Source organism: Diabrotica virgifera, chromosome 2, assembly GCF_917563875.1.
Source record: "Diabrotica virgifera virgifera chromosome 2, PGI_DIABVI_V3a".
Taxonomy (NCBI): Eukaryota; Metazoa; Arthropoda; class Insecta; order Coleoptera; family Chrysomelidae; genus Diabrotica; species Diabrotica virgifera.
In genome coordinates this window covers 79,751,351-79,770,135 of record NC_065444.1, presented here as the reverse complement: position 1 = coordinate 79,770,135, position 18,785 = coordinate 79,751,351, and the positions used below count along the sequence as shown (strand labels likewise).

At 32.2% G+C, this 18,785-nt stretch overlaps 1 protein-coding gene across 1 annotated transcript in view; it reads right to left on the bottom strand.

Moving 5' to 3' along the window:
• LOC114331611 (rho-related BTB domain-containing protein 1) overlaps nt 1–14,074 on the bottom strand; it is a 113,379-nt gene extending 99,305 nt beyond the window's left edge. The window contains exon 1 of the mRNA XM_028281222.2: nt 13,975–14,074. The gene's annotated coding sequence lies outside the window, so the exon portion shown is untranslated. The remainder of the gene's footprint in view (nt 1–13,974) is intronic.
• Between the last annotated feature and the right edge of the window lie 4,711 nt (nt 14,075–18,785).

Genomic DNA, 18,785 nt, shown 5'->3' with positions numbered 1-18,785 from the left:
TATTTTTGTGAATTTGTTTAAAAAAAATTATTTAGAAAGTTTTTCGACCAGGGCACCGCAAGGTACCCTGTGGATATGTTATGAGGACCCCTTTTTGAGTAAGTTTGTACAAAAAAATCTGATCGAAATTGTTCCGCTAACGGGGGCGACGATACAGTTAGACTATAGCGCTAATTGTTATTAACTAAAAATAACAGCTTTGTAATAAATTAATGACAAAAATCTCTTCAGAACGCTGAAGAAGGTATTTGAATCTTGATTTTGTCACTTTTTGAATTTCATAATAATCATTTTTGATCGAGTTGTGAAGCCTTGAAAATGGCCATTTTCGCATTTTTCAAATTTTTAATCGTGTATAACTCGACAACACTCAATTTTAGAGAAAAATGACAAGAGACCTTTTTTGCTCATAAAAAAAATTGTTGGAAATAAAAAAATTATTTTTGTGAATTTGTTTAAAAAAAATTGTTTAAAAAATTTTTCGACCACGGCACCGCCCGGCACCCTGTGGATATGTTATAAGGACCTCTTTTTGAGTAAGTTTGTGCAAAAAATCGAATCGGAATAATTGCGGTAGCGGGGGCGACGATATTGCCCGGTCTAATCAAGATAAACACGACAGTATGAAGTATATTTTGGGAATAAGTAAAAAAACTTAAGGAAGCTGGGAATGTAGATAATAAAAACCTAGTCAAGCTGCACTAGGTAGCGAACCAAATTTAAAAATTTACAGACTGGTATAACGAATTACAAGGGCACCATTACCATTAAAAAATGTTGGGGTAATTCTTACGCTGGCTTAGGCTCAAAGGAAAATAATCGAAAATACCGGAAAAATTTGCCCCCCTTTAATCAAAAATTGACCTGTCACTAGGTGTTTTAAAGATGTAACGTAGTTCCTGATAATACCTCTGTTCCGTTTCCGTATTTTCAACGAAAACATTTCGTTTATAAATTCGCAAAAGTGTGTGTGTTATTGCGTTGCCGCTCCTGCAATACTCAGATCAGATTTATCGATGCATTCTTATGTAGTTTTTTCTTCCGAATCCAAATCTGAAAACGGCATTTCGATATTTCTAACCATCTTCGAGATAATCGACCTCAAAGTCTAAAATGTGACGTCACAATCGTTTATTTTCTGCCGATACACTACACGTCCAGCTGAAATCGTTGCTATTAAGTAGGCTAGTTTTTTAATCTCGATTTGTTAAGCAAATCATAGGTTATTTACATTTGAGTTTGACACTTCGTGAATGTCAAACTAAATTATAAATTAAGTATTAATAAATCATCGATGACATTTGATAGTGAATTTAATTATTAAATAAAATAAATAAGATGTTCAAAAATACAATTTGAGTATATTTTAAAAGCAATAATTTATTAACAGCTTTAAAAGGGTTTATACGAGTATACGGCCTCTCCTTTATAATAAATGGACTGTTCCATTTGCTATGAAATTAAAATATAGTCGGTTCGCTAAACTCGACACAACTGGCTAGTGATTTTAGTAGGTAATTTTTTTGTTTTTTGCGAATTTTGCCAAAATTGGCAAAATTACTAATTATTTAGTAATTATTAACTAACCAGTAATCATTTTTTTTTTGACAAATTGGCAAAATTATTGACTAAAATCACTAGCCAGTTGTGTCTGAGTTTAGCGAACCGACAGTATATGAAATAATATTGTTTGGTATAAAAAATTATGGTCTGATATGTGCAATTACATCCTTGTAATAATAATGGAAAAAATATTTGAAGATTTTTCTCAAATTATGGATACCAACAACATTTTAATTTATACCTCTTTTATTTTTAATTTGACGAAGAAAAGTTATTCTTCATAAAAAGCTCTTCATGTTCTAAGATTTATGATGCAACCATCAAATATAAAATTTTATACGAGGTATTAAAAAAATATGAATTTCGATCAAGAGTAAACTACCTTTATAGTTCATAACATTTCAATTAGAATGATTTAATTGCACATTAAAACATAATTATTAATTCTAAACTACTTTTCATAATAGCAATTTTTCCATATTATGAATTAAAATACTTAAAGTTTTCGTTATGATAATGCTCGCATTTTCAGCTAGTTTATAATAAATAGAACAAAAGAATTCAACGTATACGCCTATATCCCTCGTACCAAAAAAAATGTATTAATAATTGGCGATGTTAAGTCACAATGACGACCTCTCATGGATTTCGGCGGAACTAAAATTGAGGCCTTTTTTTCTTTTTATTGCCCTGTTATAATGGGGGTTTTTAATGTCAAATCGTTGTTAAAATTGTTGTCAGTACTTTCGAAAATCAATATAATTAATAAATTTTAATACAAAAGATTTAATTAAAAGCTTAAAAACCTTTTATCAAAAGTGTTCTTATTTGTATGTTGTGTTGCAAAATATTTGGAGTAAATTTAGGAGAAACACCTTCTTTTTGATTCTACTGATGCTGGTAGATTAATCGATGGGACTACTAAATTTTTCACTCTATTGATTTTCGAAAATACTGACAACGATTTTAACAACGATTTGACATTAAAAACCCCCATTATAAAATGGCAATAAAAAGAAAAAGGCCTCAATTTTAGTTCCACCGAAATCCACGAGAGGTCGTCATTGCGACTTAACATCTCCAATAGAAAGCTGAAAATTTGTTAATAGCTTAGCGGTATCTAGTCAGACAAACTTTGTCTGGGAACACTGGAACAGGAGAAGTTTTAGTTGTGAAATGTGATTTTAATCGTGGAACTTGTCATTCTGACAAGCTTATCATTGTGAAAACTAGCAGGTTGTTTTTAAGTTTATTCAATAGCAAACTTTATGGTAGGGGAGCCCAAGCGGGGATTTTTGCAGTTACTCGAGCGCGTCAGATTATCATATGGGGAAAAACCTGGTACCCTGCAGATGTACCTCTACCATATATTGGCTCTTAAAACAGGGGAGTTTGTTAAGGGGGCCCGAAAAAAATCTATCTTTAAAAATACTCGAAATTGTCAGATTAAGATAAGGTAAGTTAAGTACATGCAAAAGAGTGTATATTTCAAAAATCTGACGATTCGAACCGGGCGGGGCGTAAGGAAATGGGTGAGTCCCAAAGTTTCACAAGAAAAAAGCGAATATTTCGCGAAATGAATGACAGATCGAAAAACTGAAAAATATGTTTTCAATATTTTTTAAAAATCTATCGAATGATACCAAACACGCCTTCCCACGGAGAGGGGTGGGGGTAAATTTAATATTTTAAATACGAATCCCGCGATATTTCGCGAAATGAACATCAGATCGAAGAACTATAAAATACACTTATTCAATATTGTTGAAAAATCTATCGAATGGTACCAAACACGACTTCCCACGTAGGTGGGGTGGGGGGTTACTTTAAAATCTTAAATAGGACCCCCATTTTTATTTTATCGTACTACATTCGTAGTATAGAATAGATAAAGTTATAGGATCGTGCAAAAAAAATTTTTTCAGATTTCACTTTTTTTCGACGTTTTGAGTCCCCCGAGTCTAAAAAGCAAATAAAAAAAAATATGTCGGAAGTATGTACGTACGTACGTATGTCGCCACCGCCCAGCAAAAACTACCGGACCGATTTCGATGAAATTCGGTATGAGTAAGTTTAAGAGAATTTTGTCGAGAAACTAAGCTTTTAAAAAAAAACCTCTCAAAGTGGGGCCGAAATAGGGGGGTTATTTAGGGCCCATTTTTGCAAATTTTGACCGAAACGAATGAAATTTAGCTCAAAGTTAGCTCATCGATAGGTAAATAGAAATACGAAATTTGACATTTCCAAATTCAAAATGGCGGCCAACATGACGACCGCCCACCCGACACATTTCCCTACCTATCTAAAAACTTGTTTAAGATAAGCTTAATTTGAAAAAGTCGTTATATAGCCTAAAGATGGGGCTATAAGAAGAATATTATCGTTTTTCAGAAAAAGTTATGGGTTGCCTATATTTAAGGGGTCAAAATTTGACATAACCTAGAACTAGATTTTCTCAAAAATGGCTCCAAGGAATTTGTTTATTTTTTGATATCCTATAGGTAAATTGAATGACATTAGTCAGATTTCTTAACTCCCCATTATGGGGAGTTGTGAATTTTGTATAAAAAAATATTCGAGTGCCCGTAACTTCCTTTGTAATAGAAACTAAAATTTTAAATTTTGCAGACATATATGGTACTTTATTATCTATTATCACAATAAATTTTACCCAAAATGTGGCTTCCGGTTAAACCGGAAATGAAAAAAAATCTTAATTTTTTTAGATACGGAATGGTATATACAGGTGCCCTGTATATTTTTACATATTTTGAGAGAATGCAAAATTACCTTTCCAATGACATAAAACTCGTTGCTGTAGCTCAAAAACTCGAAAAGTTACAGAAAGTTTGCTATAATCTTGTGTGTGTCCTCTCTCACGCTATCATAGCAGAGCATTATTATAGGGCAGTCAATGAGGGTATTTGGCTCCGAATTCCATCCTACTACATCGATGTACTTGATATTTTCACAGTAGGTAGGGAATAGCTCAAGAAACAAAATCTACCCTATATACTATGGCGCTTTTTATCTTGGGGCGGTTCCCACCCCTTCAAGAGGGTGGAAAATTTGTTGGTCAAAATAGGCACGGAAGTGGCTAGAGAACCTATTTCTAAGCAAAAACTAGTCTATACTTTTTTTGAGAACTCAATTTGAGTTATGCGTAGTTGAAAATTGGCCATTTTCATTGAAAAATGACACCTTTTCGGACGGTTTTTTGTGAATACCTTAAAAACTATGCATCGAACTAAAAACAGTATATAAAACATTTTTTAGATTATAAATAACAAAGAGATTCGTTCCTTCGTAAATGTTCTATTTATAATACAAAAAGAGATATGGTAGGTGAAAAGAGTTTGTTTTTTGGTGCATGCTCAAATTGTTGTATTCAACTTGAAATAACAGAGGAACGGTAGGTTTTAGGTGTATAATGCTACCAACGCCTTTTGTAGTGTTTGAAAAGGCCTTTAACTCGAGCGGCATTAAATGCCGGTTACATTCAAACTAAGCCGGTTACATTCAAACTAAGCCGGTTACATTCAAACTAAACTACAGTAGTCATCGTTGACCGAAGATGGTTGATTGGGTCCTCGGGTAGAGTTTCACCATGTTCCCAGAGGTTTAATCCTTGAACATCGGCGTTTAGCCATTTTAAATTTATTTCAACATAATGTAGATTTATTTATAATCACAACCATTGTTTGGTTCTGGGGCTATTTTGCAAGTATTCAAATCACTGATGATGGACCGATAGGTTTGAAAACGTTCTGATGAACTCATTTTATTGAATCCATTGGGATTCTAAAAATTTTTAGTAAATATACCTTTTACATAGAAGTGGTTTTTACTTCATGTTCCAGTTTGTTTAAGCGAGATATGGTGCAAAAAGATATATGAGTAATGTACTTTAAGGAAAAATGAAAAGTACATACATTTAACCCCTCATCCACCAGAATTTAAATGCATTGTTTTTCTTCGGCAATATCTTTTAATATAGTGTTATTTCTACTTTCAAAAAGTTGAACGGGTTTAAAATGAATGGTTTTTGTAAAAAATGTGATCAAATTATAGAATGCATTTTTAAATTTTCTTAAAAATCTTCCTTTTTCTCCATGTAATTCGAAAATAAAAATGTTCCACCCTCGAGAAGTGGTGGGAACCGCCCCCATGATAAAAGCCCCGTATTATATAGGATAGACTTTGAATCAGGAGATTGGGCTACTCCCAAAATTTCATTAAAATCCATGCAGTAGGATAGAATTCGGAGGTAATATCTTGTTCTTAATCTCGCACATTGACTGTCGTAATAGAAATAGAATGAAATGCAAATATTGTAAACTATTAATTTCTCAGAAAAATGAACTAATTTGAAATGAAAGTATGACTATAATATTCTATTGATTTATGCAATAATCTATACATCTATGTATAGTGTGTCCCCGAAATATGGCATCGAACATTTTCTCAAATGCAGGAATTAATGATGCGTAGAACCATAAAATATTTTCAAGTATACAAGCTGTTTCTAAAATGTCAAAATAACGAGTAACTTTGCTATTTTTATAGAATGCCAGTAACTAGTACGATAACGATAATAGATCGGTACGATAAAGTTCTCGGGCGGTCCTTCCGTCCAGCGTTTTTATTGCAGATTTGATTCCTTGCGTGAAAATAAGTAACTTTTAATCGAAACATTTTTTCAACTTATGGATAGATGGCGTTATAATCGGAGTATAAATGGCAAGCGCCCACTAAAATGGAAAACTTTACTTATCTTTTTTGGTCTTAGGACCTACTCTTCACAACCCAATACATCCCCATAATGCTCGAGTGACTGCACATTTAGCATACTTTGCTCCCCTACTATTATATAATACATGAAAAAATGTTTTTCCGACAAATATGTTGGGCATTCTAATAATTCAGAACATGTCAATTGACAGGAATGATGTTTTTGCTAAATAGTAGTCTGGTTTTTGCATGAGAGTTTAATGAAAGTGTAAAAAATCAATTGGAAATTCTGTCCGACAAAATACATGGGACGTTTTCGTAGTCTGGCGTTCGAGACATGTAATTTGTTCCACAATTAAGACTTCCCCTGTTCCAGTGTTCCCATAGATCAAAAGTTATCCGACTAGACACCGTTAAGCTATTAACAAATTTTCAGATTGCTATTAATAAACTTTTTTGGTAAGCGGAATCCAGGCCTATTATTAACTTACAGCTAAGCTGTTTAATTTTTTTACTACACATTACATTACAATCTGATTGGGACTGGCCGAATGATCTATGCCATAAAAAAATATGTTGTTAGACGATCACGGCGAATTACGGGACTGAATGTTCACAATCTGCCGAAGTTTTTTGATCGATTAATACCCATATCGGCCTTTCAATTGATATTAAAGCAGAAACACGCCACTATGGCTTCTCGCGGATATTCAGTGCACAAAAACCTTAATAATCCACTTAGACTTTCTTTTGGCAGATTACCAAATATCGGCTTGAAATTTAGAGAAACTTGAGAGGCTAGGTTGAGATTCTTATGAAAATTTTATGGAGTATTAAAAAAATTTAATCAAAAATAAATAACCATTTTCATTTTCGTTGCAACACGAAACTACAGCCGTTTCATATTCTAGTTCAATCAGAGAGTGCAGCAAGCACTTCTACCGGTTTCGAAACTTATTAGTCTCTCATCAGGAGGCACATGTGCTGCTCTCTATGACCAACTAGGACAAACCCCGGCGTGCAGCCACGGATTGCAGCGAACGAAATGGCAGGGATGCCCTAATGACAACTGCTGGCAAAAGACTAAGTTTTCAATCTAATAGCACATAAAACAACATTAAAAATATTACTCTACATGCCACCCGATTTAAAACAATGGGAACCTTCTCTGGTTACACCTCCGAGGCTTCTAAAATTTGCAAGCCATAACAGATGCTGAGACTAAAGAAGATGAGGGAATTTTACAATTTATAATTCACGTCCCATCTGCTCAGCGCGGTAAAGTTCCAATGAGAATGGTTCCTTTCGTACTCCAATCGAAGTAAACATGTAAATCAAAAATAAATAACCATTTTCAATTTCGTTACAAGAAACTACAGCCGTATCATATTCTGTTCAATCAGGGAGTGCAGCAAGCACCTCTACCGGTTTCGACACTTAATAGTCTCTCATCAGGAGGCACATATGCTGCTCGCTCTGATCCAACCAGGACAAACCCCGGCGTGCAGTCACGGATTGCAACGAACGAAGTGGCAGGGATACCCTAGTGACAACTGCTAGCAAAAGACTAAGTTTTCAATCTAATAGCACATAAAATCAGAGAAGGTTTCCATTGTTTTCAATCTGGTGGTATGTAGAGTAATATTTTTAATGTTGTTTTATGTGCTATTAAATTGAAAACTTAGCATTTTGCTAGCAGTTGCCACTAGGGCATCCCTGCCATTTCGTTCGTTGCAATCCGTGACTGCACGCCAGGGTTTGTCCTGGTTGGGTCAGAGAGAGCATGTGCCTCCTGATGAGAGACTAATAAGTTTCGAAACCGGTAGAGGTGCTTGCTGCACTCTCTGATTGAACTAGAATATGATACGGCCGTAGTTTCGTGTTGCAACGAAATTGAAAATGGTTATTTATTTTTGATTTACATGTTTACTCTGATTGGAGTACGAAGGGAACCATTCTCATTGGACCTTTACCGCGCTGAGCAGATGGGACGTGAATTATCAATTGTAAAATTCCCTCATCTTCTTTAGTCTCAGCATCCGTTATGGCTTGCAAATTTTAGAAGCCTCGGAGGTGTAACCAGAGAAGGTTTCCATTGTTTTCAACCTGGTGGGATGTAGAGTAATATTTTTAATGTTGTTTTATGTGCTATTAGATTGAAAACTTAATCTTTTAAAAAAATTTTAATTGTAAATTACAGAAATGATTATAAGAGTATAACAACACAAATGAACAAGCCCTGATAGTTTTAATCAGAAATACACGTCTCAATGGCGAGGAACTCGAGGTTAATTTCTTCTTCTTCATCATCTGCCTCGTCCTTTAAGGACATTGGCTATCATCATGGCCCGTTTTACTCTGTCTTCAGTGGTTCTGAAGAGTTATATTGTTGTTTTTCCACTCCAGTGCTTTAAATTTTTCAACCAGGATGTGGTCGTCTCCCCAGTCCTCTTTTTCCTTCCACTTTCCCTACAGAACGTAAAAAAGTGAAAAACATGGTGTATATATTATTAGGTCACTATACCTAGTAGAAGCAGAGTTAATATTATAGCTAAGAAAAATAAGTTCATATTCGTCAAATTCCAAATCGGATATTTTAACGTGCCATAACCAAAAAACGAAGCACTTTTTTGGGGAAAACTCATTTTAACTTTTTTAAAGTGTTTAAAAACATGCTTATTTTTATTTTTTAAAAAAAAAAATTAACATCAAAAGTAAACAAATTACGCTCAAAATAAAGTTAGTACCTTTTTTTGGTAAGAAATCGGGAAAATCACCCCCTAATTAGCATTTCAAATGAACTTAATTGTTACCACTTCACAAGTTTCTTTACTCGTGTATGTATTGTTTATGTGATCTGTAAGTTTCATCGGTTCAAAGTCCTTATTTTTGAAAGAGCTGTAGTTAAAAGGGCTTGAACGAGTCACTTATCACGAGTGTATGCAAATTTAGAAACACCTAATTGTTTAAGATTTTTGGTATCTCTAACAATTTTTAAGTTATTTAAAAAAGAGCATTTTTTCAAAATTTTATTTTTTTACGATTTTACTTTAAAACCACATTTTTTTTAAAATAATCACTTTGAATCGATGAAACTTACAGATCATATAAACACAACATAAGTAAAGTAACTTGTGAAGCGGTAACGATTAATGTCATTTAAGTTGCTAATTGGGGGTGATCTTCCTGATTTTTTTTGCCAAAACATAACAAACCAACTTTATTTTGAGTGTAACTTGCTTACATTTAATGCTAGAATTTTTTTTATAAAAACGGAAATAAAGCTTTTTTTAAACACTTTAAAAAAGTTCTAATGTGTTTTCCCCAAGAATGCTTCATTATTTGGATATTTCACATTGAATTATTCTATTTGGAATTTTTAGAATATGAACCTATTTTTCATTAGCTATAACTCTGATTTTGCTAGGTATAAAGACCTAATATGTACACCGTTTTTTTCACTTTTTGATAGGCTATAGTTTTGCTAAGAATAATTTTTTCGACAAAATGCTTACGTTTTGAGTTATTTGCGAAAAACCGTCTAAAAACGTGGTTATTTTGTTGAAAAGTGAACATATGCACTTGCAAATAACTCGAAAAGTATGATTTGTTGAAAAAACTCTATAGAACAAAAGTTGCTTAAAATGAGTCAGTTTATCCATTTCGGGACTTATCTTGGACATATATTTTTCACCCTTGAGATGTGGTGAAACTCGCCCAAAGGGCAAAAGCACACATCGGCACCATATCACTTTTTTTCTTTGATATATTAGCTATGCGTATGTCAAATTTCATGTCAATCCAAGCGGTCCTTTAAAATTTACAGCAAAAACCGTGAAAGAATGTACTATGAGTAAGGAACCAGTAATCGAGTTAAAAAAAGTTTTAGAATGTGTAGCTTATACAAAAAAATAATAAAGAAGGATTGACAATGGCAAACAAAGGGAATTCTATTATTCTCACAAAACAGCAAAATAACTCACAAAGAATTAATTGGATGATTTTACTAATCGGTTCGCTAATCCAAGTCCCAACTGTCTAGTAAAATTATAGTCAGATCCCAGAATCACTACGTTCTATTTTGATATACATATATTTAAGAATATAAGAATATATTGATAACAGGTAGCTATTCAAAACGTGGCAAAATGAAAGAAAGTTAACACGCAAAGTCACTGGTTTTACAAAGTTGGCAATGTTTGATGACGAATGCGAGTTGTTAAAGCAGTCATATTTGACATTTGTCAAAATAATCCCGGGAGACGTTAGAGGGCCTAATTGTAAACAAAAAATGTTCTACATATAATTTTTTTATCTACTCTATGTCATATTATGTACAGTATGGTGCAAATGAAAGGAATAAATTCGTTATTTCGTAAACCGGCGATATTAAGGAAAAATCCCGAAATAGGTCGATTTTTATTTTTAAATTACGATATTTTGGCATATATGCCATATGAGTGACGTCATCTATCTGAGCGTAATGACGTCATCGATAATTTTTTTGAATGAGAATAGGGGTCGTGTGATAGCTCATTTGAAAGGCTATTAAATTCTCTATTCAGTAGTATAAACATTGACATAAATATTTATACAGGGTGGCCAAAAATATTTTTTTAATTAAATTATTGACAAAAAAAGAAGTATGTATATATAATTTATTTAACTCATGTTGTCATTTTACACTATGTAAAATACATTTTACTGTTGTCAAAAAACAGTTATAATTGTTTATTTCACCAATACACATTGGTTTTCGCTTAAATTCAATGTTCAAGCAAACCACCTGCCTCTTGGAAGTTTGAACATTTAATTTAAGCGAAAAGCAATATTTACTTGTGAAATGAACATTTTTTCTGATTTCTGACAGCTGTAAAATGTATTTTGAATTAAATAAATTGCATACATTCTTCTTTTTTTGTCAATTAATATAATTCAAAAATAATTTTTTTGGCCACCCTGTATAAATAATTATGTCAATGTTTATATTGCTCAATAGAGAATTGAATACCCTTTCAAATGAGCTGTCACACGACCCCTAGTCCCATTTTAAAAAAATCATTGATTACGTCATCACGTCCAGACAGATGACGTCACTAATATGATATATACGCCTCAAAATCAGAATTTAAAAATAAAAATCGACCTATTTCGGGATTTTTCCTTAAAGTCGCCAGATTACGAAATATCGAATTTGTTCCTTTCATTTGCACCATACTGTATAAGTTTTTAGTTTGTGAAAACTGTCATTATAGATAACAGTAAGTAAAGGGTTTAAAGTGTGCGTGAAGTAACAATGTATTTTTTCTACAACCGTATTAAAAATGCAATTTTTAGCACTCCATTAGAGCGTTAAAGCACTAGTGCTTTAAAATTTTTAAGGCACTGCAGTTAAAAGTGAATTGTCAAATTGTGAAACGTCAAAATATTTTATATTTCATTTATTAACATTAATATTAATAGTACAACTTGCGCAATTTGAAAAAGGTGGTTTATAAGGTTTTTTAAAATTTAATTTAAACTGTATTATTGCATTTTTAACACGTTTGTAGAAAAAAAACTATTAAAATTTGTTAGAATATATATTCTGTTATATTATGTTGTATACAACAATAAAAGTAGATGTTATTATTCTATAGTTGTTATGATTTACGTATTGACAGTATATGCAGTTTTGAGTAATGTCAAGAAAAATATAAAAATGGAATGTCAGTCAAGTTCAAGTAAAAGCTTTTAGATATTGTCCTGTAATTGAGAATGAATAAATTATAATTGTTCACAACTATCACATGCGTGCCTTAAAATTGTAGTTTTAACACATATCATAAATAACTATTAGATGGGATTTACTTTTTCGCACTGTTTTTGACACACTTTCATATAATCAAAAATATCCTTAAATTTCGTGTTGTCATGGTGATGACATAATGAGCAATAAATTACAACAAAAATTTTGACAGTTTTGTGGTTTGAAAGAAATTAGAATTTTTAAATGTCAAAGTTCTAAAAATTGTAGAATAGAAATGAATTCCAGTGACGAAGAGTTACAGTTTTTTATTTGTTTATCGTAGATAAAATATTGTATGAAACTGTGCGTGAAGTACATTTTGCGAACTTACGCGATGTATAGCACTCGCTCCGTTGTCGCTCGTGCTCTAAACATCGCGTGCGTTCCCAAAAAGCATACTTTACGAACTGTTTCATAAATAACTATTTTAAATACTCAATAGTGTTTGAGTTATTCGTGATCGAAAGCCATTCTCATTGGATAAGAATGGTAAATTGGAAATTACAAGATTGAAAATTGGAAGATTGGCAAATTGGCAAGATGGAAAACTGTAAATAACCTAAAAACTGTGCATCTAACGAAAACAAGTGCAAAAAAAATTTTGCAGCTCATAAAAATCAAAGGGATTCGTTTTTTCAGAAATCTAGTTGCAATGTAAAGCGAGATATGGTAGGTGGAAGGAGACTTTTTGGAATGCACGAATAAGAGTATTCAACTGAAAATAATAAAGATACAGTGCAAAAAAATTTATGAGTCATATTTTATATTTTAGAAAAAATAAGCAGTATATTTGTCCCGCATCCACCAAAATTTAAATACATCGTTTTTCTTCTACAATACCTGTTATTTTAATGTTATTTTTGTGCTCAAAAAGTTAAACTGGTTTAAAATGCACAGTTTTTGTATAAGATCAAATTATAGAGCACATTTTAAAATTTTCTTAAAAAACTGCCTTTTCTCCCTGTAATTCGAAAATGATGATCCGAGATACGAAAATAATTAAGTACAGAAATGTAGGGCTTTTTAACAAGATTTTAAAATTGTTTCATTAATGTAGCGTAAAAACTGTCAGAGATGTCACTACTAAATTTGAATGAGAGTGTGAGGATCACCTTTTTTGTGGCCCTTGGCCCATTACCTTTCCAAAACTAAATATTTTGAATTGATGTAATCAGTGTGATTTTATCGTCCTTCAAATGTACTTGAAAATAGTGTTTAAATGATTGTGGTATCTTTAAAATAAACGAAGTTATTATAAAAGAAGGATATACCTTTACCAAGTAAAAGCATGGAAAGAGACATTTTTTTTTAAATGCATGTCGTGAGAAAAGTTAAACACAAATCGTTTGTGAAGACCAGGATTAGCAATTATTTTCTTGTTGACTAATTTGGCACCTTCTACAGCTTCCTCCAAGACTATATTCAAAAGAAGACATGAAAATATGGAAACACGAGTGAGAAATATAAGCACAAAGGAAAAAGTTAATGGAAATGATAATGGAAATTATAGTTTAACAATAATTACTTCAGTTTGAATAAAACCATTTATTCAAAATAATATAAAACTTACTGCAGGATTTGCAGGAACACATTTTTAGAATCATTAAGCAGTTGTAGTAGAATGACCCCAAAGTATCCGCACTATAAGAAGTTTAACAAAAACCTACCTCAAGCTAAATATATAATATCTAAAAAAATTGCATGACTGTAGATTCACAATGATAAACAATCACAAACAACTACGAAAATTAACTGCAAATCAAATTGCACCATTGTTTTTCTCGCAATCATCAACAGCCTACTAGTAAAAAGGGCGTCGTTTTTCGCAGATGCCTTGAATTTAACGACGACATAAAACGAAACAAAGCGCTACAACTAATAGGGCTACTTACATTCATCAATTTAATGAAAAAACTTGACAAAATCGCATCTCCAACGTCACAACAAACATTCACTAAAAGCCGATAATTCTGCCTTCCCGCAGCGTTTGAGCTAGACTGAACTGACTGAAATTCCAGCGGTGCCAACCTAAAGCTAACCTGTGGGATGGTCGGGTGCAAGGGCTAGAGATGGCCGGTATGGAAGTAACTCGTTCCAAATATTGAATGGTCATCTAAAAGAATATTTTGGGTTTTTTGGATGATGGTTTAAACGAAAACATTTTTTATTATAGCATCAAGGTACTATATTGTTTAGTATTATCCAGTAAATGAGAGCAAAAATAGAAAATTATCTTTGATTTCTATCTTAATACATCGATTTTGATGACATTTTGGGAATATGCTCCTCTTCTTCTTGCGCCACTCCTATCGGAGATTGGAAATCATCAAGGCTACCCTGACCTTGTTTACAGCTTACCTAAAAAGTTCATTAGTGGTGCAGCCAAACCACTCTCTCAAATTCCGCAACCATGACATTCTTCTACGGCCTGGATTCCGTTTCCCTTCTATTTTTTCTTGCATTATATTTTGAAGTAATGTGTATTTATGACCTCTCATCAGGTGACCCAAATACTCGAGTTTTCTTCGTTTTATCGTTAACAAAATTTCTGGGTCTCTTCCTATCCTTCGTATTACTTCAATGTGGTTTGTGATTCTTTCAACCCAACTTATCTTCAGCATTCGACGGTAGCACCACATCTCGAAACTTTCAATATTTTTTATGTTGTTCTGTTTGAGAATCCAGGCCTCGACACCGTATAATAGCGTGGTAAATACGTAGCCCCTTAGCATTCTTAATCGTAGAGGGATGCTGATATCTCTGTTGCAGAAGAATTTTCTCATCTTTATGAAGGTGGCCCTGGCAATTTCGATACGTCTTTTTATTTCATTGTTTTGGTCTCCAGTTTCGTTTATTAATATGCTCTACTTACCTCCTAATTCAAAATCTACATAATGCTGATATATGCTTATTAATTTTTAGGGGTGAAAACTACCCCTTATTGCCAGGGCCGCATTTAAGTTAATTGACGCCCTAGGCAATTCTCTAGTAGCCGCCCTTCAAACATGTACCATTTTTTGCGAAAAAAAATGCAAGCAGAATTTTTCATTTTAATAAGAATAGGTACACTAAAAATGGATATTAACTACGATGTTTATATACATACAACAGAAAAAATTGTCATTCCAGTTCGATCACATCAGATATTTCTTTATTGATTTTTCTTTAGCAAACTCATCTATAATGTTGTCATAATTTATCGCCTTTGTTACGTCACTCTCTATGGACAAAATCGACAAATTGTTAAGACAATCTTGCGTCATACTTGATCGGAAATTATTTTTTTAATTCTTTACATTTTCGAAAATTACCTTTCAGCGGACACTTTGGCAACTGGGATGCACAAATAAATGCGCAAAGTAATGCCAAAATATCTTTCAATCCATTCTTCTTTAAATATTTAGATATGTCAATTGGTGATTTTATTGTGGTATCCAAATAACCCATGAATGCATTCATGTATGAATGAGGTATCTAGATCGTTTTAATTTTATATCAGATTTTCAGCTTCTTTAATACCAGACGTATATTCAGGTCTCTTATCAGAGTGCCGATTTATATAGAATATTATGTGGATTTTCATCACATCACTAGCTGAAAAGTTTAGTGCATCATCGACCTCCTCGTCAAATTGAATTTTTCTTTTTCCCTTTCTTATTTCTTTTAATGTTTTATTGGGGCAGAATTTTTTGACATCCTCTTCATAAATGGCAAAATTATTTCTGATTGAGGTAAAGTAATTTGCAAGAGCTTTATACTTTTTAACGACATGACAGATCGATTGCAGGACTCTGGGCATACTTATTGGATAGGTACACTCTCTAAAATATGTTGCCAAATGACAGCTAATAAAGCCATTTCAAAACTGTCCATATGTTTCACAGCTGCAGTTTGACATTCGTGGTTAAAGATATTAAAAAGCGCATTTTTTATTTCGCTGAAGCCAGTGTATAACGCTTTAGTTTAATCCGCCCTTGCGGACCACTTAGTATCACAAGAGATTTCACAACAGGTGATTTTAAGTTGTCAGTCAAAAGTTTCCATCTACATGTGGAATATGAATGCCCACTTCCATTCCATTAATGGATGTACTTAAAGGTTATTTGATTTTAATTTTTATATACAAAAAATTTTTTGTACAGTATTTTGCCGCCCTAGGCAACTGCCTCTGTTGCCTATTGGATAAAGACGCCCTGCTTATTGCTAAAATTGAATAAAACTATGTAGTAGTTGTAACTTGAGCAATTTACTTTCGTATTTCTTATGTTGGACACTAAAATATTCGTTGTCGCGATAATCCAAAACAGTCGTATATTCGTGGAATAACCTATAAAGTATTTGCTTTCGAGGACAAGCTAAAGAGGTACACATCGAGGAAATTAATATAAAAAATGTGCATAACTTTCTGACATTGATAAAAGCTCATGTATCTCCAGAAAACTATTTCAGGAAAGATTTAATGATTTGCGAAAAAATATTCTATTAGTGGATAATCATCCCTGGCACTTAGAAGTAGCCACTACTACACAACTTGCGATATTGGGATTTAATAGCGCAAAGTTGTCAGATGAATTAGTTTATTCTAAAAACGATACAAATCTGGACGCAATTTTAAAGAAAAAAGAGACGCAAATCAATATAAATACGAAGAATTCTGGAAATTAGTACCGCTTAAGTATACAACTCTAAAAAGTTGCGCTTACTTGCTCCTCACGTTGTTTGCTTCAACATACCTGTGCGAATCCTCATATTCAAAAATGAAATATGCAAAAAAAATTTACCGATCCTGACTCACTGATTCGCACCTGGACGAAGCGACGTTTTGTGGCTCGAACTAAACTGTTTACTTCAAGCCACAGGGAGAAGCGGAACTCCTGACTTGACAATGAAAAGTGCAAGCTTGCCGAAACGTCGCGAAAATAAAATTATTCAACGTGAAGTAAAACTCGGAAAACCACAGAAATCATATATGTATAGCTGCCGATATAATTCTACTTCACCTAAATTGCGGCCCGCAACCTGTGGCAATAGCTTCTATATGGCAAAGAGAAAAAAAAGGTTGAGTATCGCTGCTGTAAGACATTATTATTAGTTAGCTGTTTAATTGATTCCTTATAAACCACCCTCCTTGATAATGGAATTTGTAAAAAAGTGATTTATTAATATTTTTAATTAATTTAGTATATATTTTAAATTATTCTCTATCGGTATCGGTATTATGGGTCACTGTTATTTTTTGCTTTTTATTTTTCAATGCAATCCCTATCTTTGTAAAATAAAAACAATAAAAAATACATTTGAATAAATCATTTATCTCTTTATTTACATGAAATTGGTAATTTTTGTCATTTACAATCAAAATATGTTTTTGTAATTTTGCATCCCTTAAAACTATCCCTTATGATGGAAAATATAAAAGTTGAGAAAAAATTATCTTTATAGAACATAAGTAATAAAAATTATACAAAATATGTTGTTTGGTTTTTTAAACGCTTTTCTTTACTTCAGTCGTTTGGGTCAAATCTTTAGACGTTAATTTGACTGCCTTTTCTTCAATGCAAATGAATGAAAATTTGCAGACATATGCATTCGCGGGAACGACACGATTAGTCAATAATTGTTTTTATGTATATTAATTGTTTAAATAAAAAAACGATTTTAATGGAAAATCCTTAAATTTGTTTTTTACAATGAAGAAACTTGAAACTTTCATAGATTGTAGCTAATTATATGAACTTTACATAATTTCACTTTTTACGTTAATTGTTTACGTTATGCTTCATAAATAAATAATAAAGTTTAAAACTTTTTGCCGATTCCGACTACTTTTCATGTTTGTACATCATATGTTGTATACATATATTTTAATAAACATGACGATATATTTTAATGTTTGAAAAGTGTAATACTAAAAAGTAAAAAATAAAAAAAAAATGAAAAAAAATTTTAAGAAATACTTTTCTTTAGTTACGAGTGACTAAAATTAAAAATATTTTAAAAAAATCAACTAAAAACAAAAAATAAAAAAAATCAAACTCGAAGCATTATTCGAAAAAACTTTTATAGATTAAATGTACAAAAATCTCACACATTCGTTAAAAAATTGAAAAAATCTAACACATTCGTTAAAGTAAAGCGTGGGGTGCATCTTCATCGAATAAACGGCTTTTGCCCCACGGTTTTCTTTAACGAATGTGTTAGATTTTTCAATTTTTTAACGAATGTGTGAGATTTTTGTATATTTAATCTGTCTAACAGTTTTTTTCGAATAATCCTTCGAGTTTGGAATTTTTTTAAATTTTTTGCTTTTCAGTTGATTTTTTTTAAATATTTTTAATTTTAGTCACTCATAACTAAAAAAAAGCGTTTCTTAAAAATTGTTTTTTATATTTTTTATTTACAACAACATCGGTAATTTTAAAAATACCGTATCCAATCAACAAGCATTTTATAGGAAATTTGAAGTACCTAATTGATCATATGGATAAATTCAAAATATTAGTTTTTATAAAAGATAAAGGGTTACGGGACGCAAGAAAAGTTATACTCCCGCTATCAACCTTACTTAAAGTAATGATATGTCTCACAGTTTTATGCTGCAATAATAAGTAAATCAAAATGTTTGTCAAAAGAAACCCTACATTTTTCTACTGAATCATTTTTTCGGATCTCTTACTATTCTATTTTCGAGTTACACGAAGAA